This window comes from Enhydra lutris, unplaced genomic scaffold (genome assembly GCF_002288905.1).
Source record: "Enhydra lutris kenyoni isolate GAN:26980312 unplaced genomic scaffold, ASM228890v2 scaffoldscaffold92, whole genome shotgun sequence".
Taxonomy (NCBI): domain Eukaryota; kingdom Metazoa; phylum Chordata; class Mammalia; order Carnivora; family Mustelidae; genus Enhydra; species Enhydra lutris.
Window position 1 is genome coordinate 64765 of NW_019154176.1, and position 17444 is coordinate 82208.

Consider the following 17444-nt stretch of genomic DNA (forward strand, 5'->3'; position numbering starts at 1 on the left):
CCCGTCGCTTTGGATTCACTTCTCCGCCCGTCCTACCTTTCAGAAAGTGGTTGATTTTCTGTTTCTAGAGTTGCTGTTCTTCTTCTCTTCGATCTCCCGTTGGATTTGTAGGTGTTTGCAATCTTTAGATAAGCTATCTAGCTGATCTCCCGCTACCTGAAGTAGTCTCAGCCTGCTACTTCTCCACCATCTTGTCTCCTCTCGGTAAACCAATTTTTAATCTTCCTTTATCTTAGGAAAGTTGAGTCCTTTAACAAAGATATCAAGATACATCCAGGAAGAATCAAAATAACCTTCCTCACCCACACTGAGAATTTATAACCACTCTCCCATCTTTTTCTTCCACCAGTGTTTCTGTGTATTTTTGTCCTGGTGTGGAGATTCCTTAAGAATTAAAAATAGAGCTTCCTTATGACCCTGCAATTGCACTACTGGGTATTTACCCCAAAGATACAGATGGAGTGAAAAGAAGGGCCATCTGTACTCCAATGTTCATAGCAGCAATGGCCACAGTTACCAAACTGTGGAAAGAACCAAGATGCCCTTCAGTGGACGAATGGATAAGGAAGATGTGGTCCATATACACTATGGAGTATTATGCCTCCATCAGAAAGGATGAATACCCAACTTTTGTATCAACATGGATGGGACCGGAAGAGATTATGCTGAGTGAAATAAGTCAAGCAGAGAGAGTCAGTTATGACATGGTTTTACTTATTTGTGGAGCATAACAAATAACACGGAGGACATGGCGAGATGGAGAGGAGAAGGGAGTTGAGGGAAATTGGAGGGGGATATGAACCATGAGACACTGTGGATTCTGAAAAACAATCTGAGGGTTTTGGCGGGGTCTGGGATGGAAGGTTGGGGGACCCTGCTGGTGGGTATTATGGAGGGCATGTATTGCATGGAGCAGTGGGTGTGGTGCATAAACAATGAATTCTGTTACACTGAAAAGAAATTAAATTAAATTAAATTAAATAATAAAATAAAATAAAATGAAGAAAAAATAATAAAATAAAGGTACCTATTGCATCTGAGCTAGAAGAGTATTCAGATTCCTGAGTTGTAACAACTAGTGGTGCCATCTTGGTTAGCTGCATGAATATTAATTTTGGTGGCTCCAAATAACAAGTCACCTTCTGATTCTACTTTGATATTCAAATTAATATAGCCTGGAACTGTTGTAATTTTTATATACTGATCCTATCTGAATTTGACAAGACAGATCTCAGCACCCTGTAGTTTATAACCTGAAAACATTATCAGATTCTGGATGGGTGTCATTTTTCTTTGTCTCTCAACCTGAAACAATTTCTGTTTTGGGGTTCTCCCTTACTGGATCAACATAAGAGACATGGAAATGTTCTTGGGATTGTTTTAGGTGAGGTTGGGTGCATTCAGGGGGCATCAGCATAGCTCTGAACCAAGGTACCAGGATTTTATTGGGCATCAAACCAATGTGTATTTCATTCCTTCTGGGTGTGGAGAAACCCCATCTCAGGGACTCTAGGATTGTTTCTTTGGGCATTCTTCAAAGGAGAGGCCAAAGCTGAAGAAGGTTGCTCCCTCTATAAAAGAATTCCTCTGTTTGTGGATTCACACATGTAGTAAGGGAACTTAATGAGGAACTAAAGGTTCACTTCCTCATTTAAAACCATCAACTATATTTTAGATTCCTGATAATATTGATACTGACAGTTGTCCCAGTATTTTCAATGCTTTTGTGAGTTGGAGTTCCCTACTCCATCAATATTTTCTGACATTAATTATTTAACTATTTTGTGGGCACTTTTTCTTTTTAAAGTTTTTTTAAAGATTTATTGATTTACTTAAGTGAGAGCATGTGGGTAGAGGCAGAGGTAGAGAAGAGATAGTCTTAATATCCACACTGATAGCCCAGCTAGACACTGGGTTCTATCTCATGACCCTTAAATCACCACCTGAGCCAAAACCAAGACTTAGACAATTAACTGACTTGGGTCACCCAGGTACCCAGACAGGTCTTTTTGAAGTGTAGGTGTGTGATTATACATGTGTACCAATCTCTGAATCCTTTTATTTTTCTTTTTACTATTTAATTTATTTATTTGACAGAGAGACACAGAGATAGAGGGAACACAAGCAGTGGGAGTGGGAGAGGGAGAAGCCGGTCTTCTGCAGAATACAGAGCCCGATGCAGGGCTGGATCCCAGGACCCTGGGATCATGACCTGAGCCAAAGGCAAATGCTTAACAACTGAGTCACCCAGGGACCCCTCAATCTCTGAATCCTTACCTTGAAAACGAACAAAAAAAATGCTGAAATATAGTATCAGCCTAAGATGTGGTACTTATAAGACTTTTAAAAATTATATTTAAAGAAATTCTACAGAAAGATGAAAGAAGGCATAACGTGAGCTTTGACAATGACATAGAAAAGAGTGCCACAAAATGACTATGCAAAATAATATAATCTGGCCACATAAGCAATGCAAATCACTGTGAAAGTTAAAGATATTTGCACTGAAAAACTGAATGTAAGTCATACACAGTGTTTGGAATAGTTAGACTGTTGGTTGAAAATTATTGACTCCACACAGATGGCATTGAAAAGAACTCATTATTGTCCTCCTTTACTTGTCCATATATGAAGTAAGGAGGTTTGAGGAAAGTAGTAAGGGAAAATATGAGGAGATAAAAGTTGAAGGACTGAAAGCCAGAGATGTTCTAGAACAATGCTACTCAGTCATGAATAAGCAGGGGAATCCCCCTTGATCTTGACACAATGTGGATTCTGATTCAGCAAGTCTGAATGTGACCTTAGACTGCAAAGAATCTCTGGACAATGCTGATCCTGCTGGTCCATGGACTGCACTCTTAGTAACTGGGCTATTAGGGTCATGAGTGCTTTGGACCTAGGACTACATTTCCATATGGCAGTGGTAGCAAGGGAAGGACCGAATCATTTCAAATTCACCAACCATGGCAAAACAGGGTAGTTTTATTAATCCATTCACTGGAAATGAAAGGCAGTCACATTTCTCTGCTATCAATGTGGTGATCATTGAATGCTGATTTTTTTTCTTTCCTTCTAGTATCTCATCCACATGGAATCAGAAAATCAAACATGTGCTTCAGAATTTCTCCTCCTGGGATTTTCAATGAAGTTGGAGGCTCAGTTCATGCTCTTTGGGCTGTTCCTGTCCATATACATAGTCACCTTCACTGGGAACCTGCTCATCATCGTGGCCATCTGCTCAGACTCCCATCTTCACACGCCCATGTAATTCTTCCTCTCCAACCTGTACGTTACTGACATGTGTTTCACCTCTATCACCATCCCCAAGATTCTGCTGAACATTCAGACTCATGGCAAAGCTTGAAATAGGACAACATGATGCCCCCAGTTTTGTTTTTCTTTTTCAACATTTCCTTAGCAATTTGGGGTTTCTCCTGATTCCATACAAATTTTAGGATTGTTTGCTCCAGCTCTTTGAAAAATGCCATGGAATTTCGATCAGAATGGCATTGAAAGTATAGATTGCGCATGGAGCACTGGGTGTGGTGCAAAAACAATGAATACTGTTATGCTGAAAATAAATAAATAAGTTCTAAATATATATATATGTATATATATATATATATATATATATATATATATATAAGAAAGTATAGATTGCTCTAAGCAGTATTGACATTTTAATAATGTTTATTCTTCCAATCCATTATCATGCAATGGTCTTCCGTCTTTTTATGTCTTCTTTGATTTCTTTCATGAGTGTTCTGTAGTTCCTCAAGTACAGATCCTTTACCTCTTTAGTTAGGTTTATTTCCAGGTACCTTATGGTTCTTGGTGCTATAGTAAATGTAATCAATTCTCTAATTTCCCTTTCTGTATTTTCCTTGTTAGTGTATAAGAAAGCCACTGATTTCTGTACATTGACTTTGTATCCTGCCACGTTACTGAATTGATGTATGAGTTCCAATAGTTTGGGGGTGGAGTCTTTTGGGTTTTCCATATAAAGAATCAAGTCATCTGCGAAGAGAGAGAGTTTGACTTCTTCATTGCCAATTTGGATACATTTTATTTCTCTTTGTTGTCTGATTGCTGTTGCTAGGACTTCTAATACAATGTTGAACAAGTGTGGTGAGAGTGGGCATCCTTGTCGTGTACCTGATTTCAACGGGAAGACTGTGAGCTTTTTCCCATTGAGGATGATATTTGCTGTGGGTGTTTCATAGATAGATTTGATGAAGTTCAGGAATGGTCCCTCTATCCCTAGACTTTGAAGTGTTTTAATCTGGAACGGATGCTGGATTTTGTCAAATGCTTTTTCTGCATCAATTGAGAGGACCATGGGGTTCTTCTCTCTTCTCTTATTGATTTGTTCTATCACATTGATTGATTTGCAAATGTTGAACCATCCTTGTAACCCAGGGATGAATCCCACCTGGTCATGGTGGATAATCTTTTTAACGTGCTGTTGGATCCGATTTGCTAGGATCTTGTTGAGAATCTTAGCATCCATATTCATCAGGGATATTGGTTTGAAATTCTCCTTTTTGGTTGGGTCTTTGCCTGGTTTGGGGATCAAGGTAATGCTGGCTTCATAGAAAGAGTCTGGAAGTTTTCCTTCTGCTTCAATTTTTTGAAACAGCTTCAGGATAATAGGTGTTATTTCTTCTTTGAAAGTTTGGTAATATTCCCCAAGGAATCCGTCAGGTCCTGGGCTCTTGTTTTTTGGGAGGGTTTTGATCACTGCTTCAATCTTGTTACTAGATATCAGTCTGTTCAGGTTGTCAATTTCTTCCTGGTTCAGTTTTGGTAGTTTATAGTTTTCCAGGAATGCATACATTTCATCTAGGTTGCTTAACTTATTGGCATATAACTGTTCATAATAATTTCTGATGATTGTTTCTATTTCCTTGGTGTTAGTTGTGGTCTCTCCCTTTTCATTCATAATTTTATGAATTTGGGCTTTCTCTCTTTTCTTTTGGATTAGTGTGGCCAGTGCTTTATTGATCTTATTGATTTTTTCAAAAAACCATCTTCTAGTTTCATTGATGCATTCTACTGTATCTCTAGTTTCTATCTCATTGATCTCTGCTCTAATCTTGATTATTTTCCCTTCTTGTGTGTGGAGTTGGCTTAATTTGTTTTTGATTCTCCAGTTCTTTAAGGTATAAAGACAGCTAGTGTATTCTGAATTTTTCAGTTTATTTGAAGGAGGTTTGGATGGCTATGTATTTCCCCCTTAGGACCGCCTTTACCGTATCCCATAGGTTTGGGACTGAAGTGTCTTCATTCTCATTGATTTCCATGAATTGTTCAAGTTCTTTGATTTTCTGGTTGACCCCAGCATTCTTAAGCAAGGTGGTCTTTAGCTCCAGGTGTTTGAATTCCTTCCGAACTTTTCCTTGTGATTGAGCTCCAGTTTCAAAGCATTGTGATCTGACAATATGCAGGGAATAATCTCAATCTTTTGGTATTGGTTGAGCCCTGATTTGTGACCCAGTATATGGTCTATTCTGGAGAAGGTTCCATGTGCACAGGAGAAGAATGAGTATTCTGTTGTTTTAGGGTGGAATGTTCTGTATATATCTATGAGGTCCATCTGGTCCAATATGTCATTCAATGCTCCTGTTTCTTTACTGATTTTCTGCTTGGATGATCTATTACTGAGAGTGGCATGTTAAGATCCCCCACTATTAATGTATAAGCCAGTAAATATGAAGGATACTTCAGCCAGATTTTTTTTTCATTGTGTTTGGTATCCTGGACAATTTGGTCCTTACCATGATGACCTATGACCGCTTTGTGGCCATCTGTCACTCCCTGCACTACTCAGTCACATGAACCCCCAGTTCTGTTGGCTGCTGGCCTTGGAGTCCTACTGCATCAGTGTCAGGGGCTCTATGCTTGAGACCTTGACCCTTTTGAGATTGTTATTCAACACAAACATGGAAATTCCACATCTTTTTTTTGTGATCTTCCTCAAGTCCTGAAACTCACCTGTTCTGACACCTTCATGAAGTGGTGTATACTGCAACTGGCCTTCAGGCCACGATTCCTTTCCATGAAATACTGTTGTCTTAATATCAAGTTGTTTCCTCCATACTCAGCATTTCCTCAGCTGTGGAGAAGTACAAAGCCTTTTCCATATGTGGGTCTCACCTCTCAGTGGTCTCCTTGTTCTATGGCACTGGCTTTGGGGTTGGCTTCAGTTCTGCAGCAACTTCATTCACTAGGATGAGTCTGGTAGCGTCGGTGATGTACACCATTGTCATTCCCTTTCATTGCAGCTCCTCAGCCGGGTGGTGACTCTCAGTGTTGGGATCATTACAGGACTCTCATGAGTAGCTCATCACACAATATGGAGGCCCAGAGATCCTGGCTTCTTTCAAACAATATTTTTATTTTCTACCCCATGTGTACACATTTTAAAGCAGTTCTTTCCTTGGGGTTTCCTTGTCTTCTCTATTTTTCTTCAGGTTATCACCTGGGTTCCCCCTTTCATTTTATAACCAGTCATTTTCACTTGGTATGAATACAACCTGGTATTTTCTTAGTTATCTTTGGTAAATGTTTGGATTTCTTAAAAAAGTAAGTGAAATCTGATGTATTGATCCTCATAGTGATAGGATGTGTGCCAACTTTGGAAATGTCCTGAAAAGTCATTTACAGAAATGTTTTCTTTTTTTTAAGATTTTATTTATTTGACAGACAGAGATCACAAGTAGGCAGAGAAGCAGAGAGGTGGGGGGTAGGAAGCAGGCTCCCTGCTGAGCAGAGATCCCAATGCGGGGCTCGATCCCAGGACCCTGGGATCATGACCCAAGCTGAAGGCAGAGGCCTTAACCCACTGAGCCACCCAGGCGCCCCACAGAAATGTTTTCTTGCATCATGTGAATAAAATAAACTCAAAGATTTGCGCCCAAACCCTTTTTTTTCCTGACCTGATGCACTTTCCATCCAGTCACATCAACTTTACTGAATTACTCTACTAGTCCACAAAATATAATCCTTGAGTTTCAGAACTGTCTCTTACCTACCTTTGAAACTTCAGGGCCTAGTATAGTTCTCAAAATGAATTTACGCTCAGTGAGTATTTGTTGAGTGAAAAATAGATGGGTGGGTAGTTGAATACAGTCAGCACAAGAAAAAAAATGTACTGATGAACTGAAAATTTTTGAGCTAGAAAAGATATTTGGTGGGGGGGTTTTTGGTTTTTTTTTGTTTGTTTGTTTATTTGTTTGTTTGTTTGTTTGTTTTTAGTAGCCTCCATGCCCACTGTGGATTGAACTCTCAACCCTGAGATCAAGACCTGAGCTGAAATCAAGAGTCCTCTGCTTAACTGACCTAGCCGCCTAGGTGCCCAAAGAAAATTTGGTTATTTACATGGATCTTGTTAACAAAAAATAACAGTGGCACTCTTCTGATGCCGTTTAAGTGTTTGTACACATTATCTTATGTAAGTTTTCCAAAATACTTACGGAATTAATATCATTCCTCATTTATTATGGAGGAGGAGGCAGAGTTTATGACATCCAGCTGACTCACTCAAGGTCAAGGCTGTGGTGAAAAGCCTCCCCTCTCCTGAGATGTGTGGAAGGTTGCCTGATTGAGATGCTCTCTCAGGCATCTCCTTATGTTGCCTCCGCCAAATGTTATTATAATAACAGTTTAAGCTCTAACACATAAATGTCTACTTCTAGAAGTTCAGCTCCCCAGCTAAGAAGTGTTTTGTTCCTGGCGGCTGCAGCCTTAGAAATAAAACCAACATGACACTGAGATATATTAAGGTTTCCTTAATATTACAATTTCACTTCATTTGATTGTTATAAAGTTTAGCACATTTTCATATTTATATACTTATTCACATGTATTTTCCACATTTTTTGTTTGCATCCTTAGATCATTTTGCATCATAGGTATTTTTATTCTAATTGGTTTAAAAGAACTTTTTTACATCTCTACACTTTATGCTTTGTGATAGGCAAAGTGTTTAAATATTTTCCCTAGTTTTACACTTGTTGTTAAATTTTCTTTATTTTTGGACATATAGTTTTCATGTGGTAGAATCCATTCATTTTTATTCTCAATTCTTTTATTTCCCTTTGGTTTATGCTCAGAGTATTAATCTAATCTGTCTTCCAGATATCAGCAACAAATTTTATATTTTTTTCTGCAAGCTTATTTTAGTCAGTTTACTTTTCTACAAGTTCACTTACTTTATGCCAACAAGTGATTGTCACTAAAGAGAGAAAATTAATGTTATTTTGGTTTCAACTAATAAAAAATGTCCAAGCACCATTTATTTCAAAAACTTGCTTTCAACTGGACAGCTATATGTAGAAGAATGAAATTCGACCATTGGTTTTTATTCATTTGTTGTTGTTGTTGTTGTTGTTGTTGTTGTTGTTGTTGTTGTTCTTCTTCTTCTTCTTCTTCTTCTTCTTCTTCTTCAGAGAGGCAGAAAGAGAGAGAGAAGAGAGAGGGAGGTGGAGAGGGGTGGTAGGGTGAGACAGATTCTAAGAAGGACCCACATCCAGCAGGGAAACCTACCAAGGGCTCAATTTCACAACCTTGAGAACATGTGAGTTGAGCTGAAATCAAGAATTGGAAACTTAACTGACTGAGCTACCCAAGCATGTTTACTTACTGCTTTCAATACCACTTTTATAATATAACAACTTTTTATTTTATAAGATTTGTCTTGTCTCATTCTCTTGTCATGACACCAATTTAAGCTTAAGCCAATTTCACAATTTTTTATTAGTTTCAGAAGTAGAATTTAGGGATTCATCAGTGGCATATAACACCCAGTGCTCATTAGATCAAGTGACCTCCTTAATGCTCATCACCCAATTATACCATTCCTCCACTCATCTCCCTTGCAGCAGCCCTCAGTTTGTTTCCTAGAGTTCAGCATCTCTTATGGATTGTCTCCCTCTCAATTTTCTCCTTATTTTATTTTCCTTCCCTTCCCCTATGTTCGTCTGTTTTGTTTCTTAAACAGAGGCAAGGTTACTTTCTAATATGGATTCTCTGCTTTTCCTAGTGACAGGACAGTGATTTGATAAGGTTGTCAATATATTCAGATGAAAACATCAATATAGGGGTGATCAGGTGCCTTGGTTTACTGTTGTTATGATAACCAGTGACCACAGACTTGGTGGCTTAAAAAGAGCACAAAGAAAATACCTTACAGTCTTGGAAATCAGAAGTCCAAAATGGGTCTTCCTGGGATAAAAGTCAAGTTGTCTGCATGGCTGCATATCTTTCTAGAGTCTCTAGGGGGAAACCCACCTTCTTGCCTTCAACTTCTAGAGGAAGCCTGCATCCTTTTTCCCATAGCCCCACCCTCATTTTCAATGCCTGCATTGGCAGGCTAAGTTGTTCTCATGTCTCATCTCTCAGACTCTTATTGATGTTGCCACCTTTTCCCATTCATGGACCCATATAATTCCACTGGCTTCATGCAGATAACTTCAGCTAATCTCTATTTTAATGTTAGGTGATTAACAAAACCAAATTCCTTCTATAACTTTACTTCCTTTTTCTTATGGTAACCTTATGGTAACCTATTTTCACATGTTCTAAGGATTGGGATGTGGACAGTTTGGGAGGGCCATTATTCTCCCTATCATACCATGTTTGGACACAATATACTATCTGTGTTTGAACACAAATTTGCCCAAATATATGTGAGCTGAAATCTGTTAGTGGAGTTTCTAGGTAAATATGCATTTTCCAAATTGGAAAAAGAAATAGATCCTCAAAATGGTGAATAGGTGTTTTCTAACCTTTTTTCTCAAAAAGTACCACTTTTGACAGTAACTCATGGTTTAGAGTCCTTCATGGAAGTCCAGGGGTCTGATGAAGAAACTCAATCCCAACATGGCAAAAAAAAACAACCAATATTGAACATGTTGAGGAGACTGAGAGGAACAATTACACTTTACCCACATACCCTCTAACTCAAGGCAACACACTCAGTGCAACAGGAGATCTTCTTGGCCAGGAATTTCTCCTATGGATGAATGTGAGTGTGTGAGTGAGTCCTTGGCTTTCCCAGCTGTGCAGGATACTGTCAGTGACACCCACTTCATTCTCAACCCACACAGAAAACTGTCCCAGAGGCAGAGTAATCCTGGATTCACTTCCTGTCCCAAGAGACCTTTTCTGGTGTCATCATGAGCTTAGGAAACGTGGTACTTAGATGGTCATAATAGTCCTCATGGATAGAGTACCTGCTCTGTTTCACAGAATTTCCTGTGAACTCTAAAATATTACTAAGTTCTCAGACAAAATCTTTAGATGAAATTTCTCTCTTCTATGGGCAGGAAACAAAGACTTTAGAGGTTCATTTCCTGTCATGAGGGAAAAGAGATATCTGTCAACTTTCCTGACCACCTAAGGTCAGACCTGAAGTGGGTAGGGGATTCTGGGAGAAGAAGAACACAACTAATTCTGATACTGGACTGCAGCCTTGAAAACCAAATGTGTCCACACACCAAGATAAGGCACATCAATTACTGGGAGCTAGTTACAAATGCAAACTCTCTGGGCCACCCTAGACATGCCAAATTAGTAGTAGCACTTCCCACACTATGACAACCAAAATTTTCTCCAGACAATTCCAAGTGTCCTCTGGAGGCAAAATCATCCCTGGTTGAGAACCCCTGAACTATCTTGTTGCATTCCAATCAAAGTACATTAGTTCATAATGACCCAGTTCATAATTCTGAGTCAGACACTCAACCATTCCAAATCACATTTCTATAGATGTGGAAAGAGGCTCATCATTTTATGGTCCTCATAGAATGGTTTTTGCACAAAATAAAAGAAATCCAATAAGACTCTAAGCTCATCCCTTAGTGCCTTAAGTAGTCTAAGTAGATTTCTTATATCAAATATTTTAAAAGTGAAAGACTGTCAACTTTTAACTTGTATTAAACATACAAAGTTCCTAATTGATTTGTAAAAAGAATTATGAATCCAAGGATTTGTTTTACCTACGGTTTTATAGCAAAGGAACACACTCTTGCTTGTTGAAGAAGGAAGGACAAATTTTTGGAGCTGTAAGGAGTTGTGCTCCCACCACATGTCAATGGTTTGGAGACCCAAAGGATATAGTCAAGGCAGGTTTCTCAGTCTTAGATTTGAGGGAAAAAAAATTTTCACTCAGGTCTGTGGAAAGTTTCAATGTTAGAGTTCTGGAAGCCAGGGAATTTCAGGGAGTAGTAATAAACATTGCATGTGCCTGAATGCTACCTGGTCTCTTGGGAACAGAAAATCCACAGGAAAGAATTTCATCCAGTACAGATAAATTGCCATGGGATGATGTACTCAGGGCGTTGGAGTAATAATGGGAAATGTGTCTAATGATTAAGGATAGGGAACAGTTACAGCAAACATTGGGAACTGTAAATATATCCTCTACCCCTGAGCTTGTTCAAACTTGAGCTGGAGGAGACATAGTTTTTGCTTTTGGATACCTAAGTCTGTCTGCAGGACCCATGCTTTACTACTTCCTGCCGTCCTGTCTGGGGACAGAAATTAGGTCTCCACCATGAAACATTCAGGGAGGAGTTTGGACCTCCACATGGAGACTTTCCTCTCAGAGACCCCATCCAGGTAAGTCTCAGAGCTCAGCAGGTATTTCAGGAAAGGTTCAGAGAGAATGGAAGCTGAAAGCTTTTACCAGTGCTCGCCTCAAACCCTACCCAGCCTAGCCCAGAACCAAGAGATCATTGTGTTTGTTGGTGGGTCAACTCATTCACTTATAGTCAAATAATTTAATATGTTAAAGAAATATCTGTTTAATTTGGCACAAACATTATTTGCTATACACCCTAGATATGGTGCACTCTAATATTTTTTTATTATGCCTATTTATTCTGTTCTATTTTATTCTTACAAACCACAGCCTGGCCCACAAATGGTCCCAAGCTCAGAATATGGAAAATTCCTTTCCCACATCCTCCATTTCTAGGCTAACTCCCTGCTTCTGTAAACTGGCAACAGAATCTCTCATGGGCACAGATTCTTTCATTCCTATGCAGAATATGTATTTATTCTTACTGGCCCTAACCAAATGATGTCTGGAGTTATGTATAACATGCACCATGCACTCACATTCTAGCAGGGAAACATACATAGAGTTAAATAAAAATTACACACTGATAACTCCTACATCTAACTTATTTCAAGAGAAAGTGTCCTTTTTCTGTGGGAATGTTAAATAAAACAGCAAAACAAAAACAGATTAATGAGGGAGATGATCCATTGGAGTCTGAAAGGGGCAATGGGGTTGTGAAATTAGAGAGGAGGTGAATGATCCCAGATAGATCAGTGGGTGACTCCCAGCAGAGGGCTGCAGGTATATTGAGTCTCTAAGCCTGGAGACTGGGGCTTCAGATGAATCTACAACTCATGTTCAATGTTTGTGAAATCGATATGGGTGAGGTGGCATGAGTGGGAAGATGGTGAGAATTGAAATGCAACTGATTTCTGTGAATTGATTTTGTATCCTGCCATGTTGCTGAGTTGCTGTGTGAGTTCTCACAATTTTGGGGTGGAGTCTTTTTGGTTTTCCACATAAAGTATCATGTAATCTTCAAAGAGTGAGAGTTTTATTTATTTGCCAATTCAGATGCCTTTTATATCTTTGATTGCTGAGGCTCAAACTTCTAGTAATGTTTTGAACTTAAGTGTTGAGAATGGGCATCCCTATCGTCTTCCTGACTTTAGGGGAAAACCGCTGTGTTATTGGCCATTGAGAATTATATTCCCTATGAGCTTTTATGATATTGAGGTATGTTACCTCTATCTTAGCTTTGGAGAGTTTTAATCAAGAAAGGACGTTGTATTTTGCCAAATGTTTTTTTCTGCATCAGTTGAGGGGATCATATGATTCCTGTCCTTCCTTTACTTTTCTTGCCCTTTCTTTTCTTTTCCTTTCTCTTTTCTTTTCTTCTCTTCTCTGTTCTGTTCTGTTCTCTTCTTTATGTAGTATCGCATTAAATAATTTGCAGAAGTTGAACCACCCTTGCAGTCCAGGAATAAATCCCAATTGGTCTTGGTGAATAATCCTTTTAGTGTACTGTTGGACCCTATTGGCTAGAATCTTGGTGAGAATTTTTGCTTCCATGTTCATCACCATCCCAGCCCGCCCTGGGGATGGTAGAGGGTCCACATGTTCCAGTCCTCTGTAGGGTCCTGAGGTGGAGAGCAGTCTCCCAGTAGTCCCCAGGTCACAGTTTATGACAAACCCAGCCAAGAACCCCCTCATGCATTCGCTGACTATAACCAGTTTCCCTGCTCCAATGCTTGGGAACTCTAATGGCTCAGACACCCTGGCTAATTCTGTGACTCCAGGAATCCTGAGACCATGCTGTCCCACCTAGAATTCTGCCCATTTCTACCTGAGCACCTTTCAGACAGGGATGTCTCTCACTGGAGCAGATTTATAAGAGTTCTAATCTAGGCCCCTGGGGCTATGTCATTTTCTGGAAGCTGGAACAGGAGACTCCTTCCTCCCACCATTTATCTTCTGATATCTCCCCTCAGATTCACTTCTCCGCACCTCCTACCTTTCAAAAAGTAGTCACTTTTCTATTTGTAGAGTTCAGTATTCTTTACTTACATCCCAGGTTGAAGTCATGGATGTTCAGAATGATTTGATAGTCATCTAGGTAAATTCAATGGGCGAGATGAAAAGAGGTCCCCTACTCTTCTGCCATCTTGCCTCCTCATAGCTCAAGCTTTGATTTTCTTTTTTTTTTTTTTAGATTTTATTTATTTATTTGAGAGGCAGAGATCACAAGTAGGTGGAGAGGCAGGCAGAGAGAGAGAAGGTGGAAGCAGGCTCCCTGCCAAGCAGAAAGCCCAATGCGGGGTTCGATCCCAGGACCCTGGGATCATCATCTGAGCCGAAGGCAGAGGCTTTTACCCACTGAGCCACCCAGGCGCCCCTGATTTTCTTAAAATAATAAATGAACAAATGAAAAGCAGAATGGTGAAGAGGAGTGGCCTCCAGTTAAAGAGTGAATGAATCACAGGAATAAAAGGCACAGCCTAGGGAATATAGTCAGTGATATCAACATAGTGTTGTGTGGTGACAGATGGAAGCTCCACATGTGGTGAACACAGTGCAACATTTAAACTTGTTGTATCACTGTGTTGTGCACTCGAAAGTCATATAACATACTGTGTCAACCACACTCAAGTTTTAAAAATTAATTTAAAAAACACCAATCTTTTCTCAAAGCCTTCACACTGTTCCATTGTTTGGCACATACTTCCCTGGATAATCTTGTTTCTCCTGCTATTTCTCCTTTGGAACCTCTGTGGAAACGTGTGCTTGTCTACCCGAGAAACCAGTAAGAAAACAACACTTCCATGCACTTTCCTTCATACCAACATTTTCTTCATAGCACCTATCACCTTCTGATATTCTATCTGATCTTCTATTTGCTTACCTTCTCCATCCTTAAACTGTGCAGACTTTTTAATTTTGGGGGACACCTATACTCTTTACCTGGACGTGAGAGAGTACTCAAGTTTATTCCTCAAACATGTGACAGAATTTGTATTGGAAAGTATAGGACACATGAGTACTTGGGGAAAAGAGCATGTGTGGGATGTCCATTCCTAATCAGAGCTGGCATGGGTGGGGGTGTCCCAACAAGGGACAATTTCTGTACAAAACCTGTGTATATTCACTTTTGAATGTAAAATACAAACTGTGTAATTTCAATGATATTTTTAATGTTCATTATTGAAAAAATTAGTCATGTTAGTTTTTGTTTCCTGGGAGTCACCTCTACCACATAAAACCAGGAAATGATACCAGAATTTCAGTTTCTTCTTTTGGGATTTCCAGAGAAATCAGAACTGCAGCCCCTCATATTTGGGCTTTTCTTCTCCATGTGCCTGATCACTGTGTTTAGAAACCTACTCATCATCCTGGCCATAGCTTTGACTCCCACCTCCACACTCCCATGTACTTCTTCCTGGCCAACCTGTCCTTTGTAGACATCTGCTTCACCTCCACCACCATCCCCCAGATGCTGTGGAACATCCAGACTCAGAGCAGAGTTATGCAGGCTGCATCACTCAAGTATACTTATTCTTACTCTTTGCAGGATTGGATCCATTTCTGCTGGCTTTGATGGCCTATGACTGATTTGTGGCCATCTGTCACCCCCTGCACTATATAGTCATCATGAATCCCCAGGTCTGTGCACTGCTGGTTCTAGTATTCTGGATCATGAGTGCTCTGAATTCCTTATTACAAAGCATAATGGTATCATGGCTGTCCTTCTGTATATTGGTGGAAATGTCCCACTTTTTCTGTGAAATCAATCAGGTGGTCCGACTTGCCTGTTCGGACACCTTTCTTAATGACATGGTGATGTATATTGCAATTACACTGCTGGCTGATGGTCCTTTCACTGGGATCCTTTACTCGTATTGTAAGATAGTTTCCTCCATACTTGGGATCTCATCAGCTCAAGACAACTATAAAGCATTTTCTAACGTGTGTCTTACCTATCAGTTGTCTTCTTATTTTATTGTACCAGCCTAGGAGTGTACCTTAGCTCTGCTGCTACCCGGAGCTACCAAGCAAGTGCAGTGGCCTCAGTGATGTACATGGTGACCACACCCATGCTGATCCCCTTCATCTACAGTCTGAAGAACAGAGACATAAAGAGGGTTTTGAAAAGAATCATTGGAGTTCCAGTGATGTAAAAGAAAAATTTTTTAGGCCTGAAGAAGTGCCCATGATTGCAGGGATCAGAGCCCCAGAGCCAGGAATTTACGTTTTTTTTTTAATCACTTTTTTAATTTATTTTCAACATAACAGTATAAATTGTTTTTGTCCCACACCCAGTGCTCCATGCAATCCATGTGCTCTCTAATACCCACCACCTGGTTCCCCCAACCTCACACCCCCCACCTCTTCAAACCCTTCACATTGTTTTTCAGATTCCATAGTCTCTCATTGCTCACCTCCCCTTCCATTTTCCCCCAACTGCCTTCTCCTAACTCCCCATGTCCTCCATGTTATTTGTTATGTTCCACAAATAAGTGAAACCATATGATAATTGACTCTCTCTGCTTGACTTATTTCACTCAGCATAATCTCTTCCAGTCCCATCCATATTGCTACCAATGGGTATTCATCCTTTCTGATGGAGGCATAATACTCCATAATGTATATGGATCACATCTTCCTTATCCATTTGTCCGTTGAAGGGCATCTTGGTTCTTCCCACAGTTTGGCAACCGTGGCCATTGCTGCTATAAACATTGGGGTACAGGTGGCCCTTTTTTTCACTCCATCTGTATCTTTGGGGTAAATACCCAGTAGGGCAATGGCAGGGTCATAGAAAAGTTCTATTTTTAATTTCTTGAGGAATCTCCACACTGTTCTCCAAAGTGGCTGCACCAACTTGCTTTCCCACCAACAGTGTAAGAGGGTTCCCCTTTCTCCACATCATCTCCAACACACGTTGTTTCCTGTCTTGCTAATTTTGGCCATTCTAACTGGGGTAAGGTGGTATCTCAATGTGGTTTTAATTTGAATCTCCCTGATGGCTAGTGATGATGAACATTTTTTCATGTGTCTGATAGCCATTTGTATGTCTTCATTGGAGAAGTGTCTGTTCATATCTTCTGCCCATTTTTTGATATGATTCTCTGTTTTGTGTGTGTTGAGTTTGAGGAGTTCTTTATGGATCCTGGATATCAACCTTTTGTCTGTACTGTCATTTGCAAATATCTTCTCCCATTCCATGGGTTGCCTCTTTGTTTTGTTGACTGTTTCCTTTGCTGTGCAGAAGCTTTTGATTTTGATGAAGTCCCAGAAGTTCATCTTCGCTTTTGTTTCCTTTGCCTTTGGAGACATATCTTGAAAGAAGTTGCTGTGGCTGATATCGAAGAGATTACTGCCTATGTTCTCCTCTAGGATTCTGATGGATTCCTGTCTCACATTGAGGTCTTTTATCCATTTTGAGTTTATCTTTGTGTATGGTGTAAGAGAATGGTTGAGTTTCATTCTTCTACATATAGCTGTCCAGTTTTCCCAGCACCATTTATTGAAGAGACTGTCTTTTTCCCACTGTATATTTTTTCCTGTTTTGTCAAAGATTATTTGACCATAAAATTGAGGGTCCATATCTGGGCTCTCTACTCTGTTCCACTGGTCTATATGTCTGTTTTTATGCCAGTACCATGCTGTCTTGGTGATCACAGCTTTGTAGTAAAGCTTGAAATCAGGTAACGTGATGCCGCCAGTTTTTTTTTTTTTTTCAACATTTCCTTAACAATTCGGGGTCTTTTCTGATTCCATACAAATTTTAGGATTATTTGCTCCAGCTCTTTGAAAAATACCGGTGGAATTTTGATCTGAATGGCATTAAAAGTATAGATTGCTCTAGGCAGTATAGACA

At 39.7% G+C, this 17444-nt stretch overlaps 1 protein-coding gene and 1 pseudogene across 1 annotated transcript in view; both read left to right on the forward strand.

Annotated features, from left to right (window-relative positions):
• Positions 1 to 17444, forward strand: part of LOC111162483 (adhesion G protein-coupled receptor E2-like) — a 211067-nt gene that overhangs the window by 58458 nt on the left and 135165 nt on the right. The window lies entirely within an intron of this gene.
• Positions 2471 to 6303, forward strand: LOC111162565 (annotated as a pseudogene).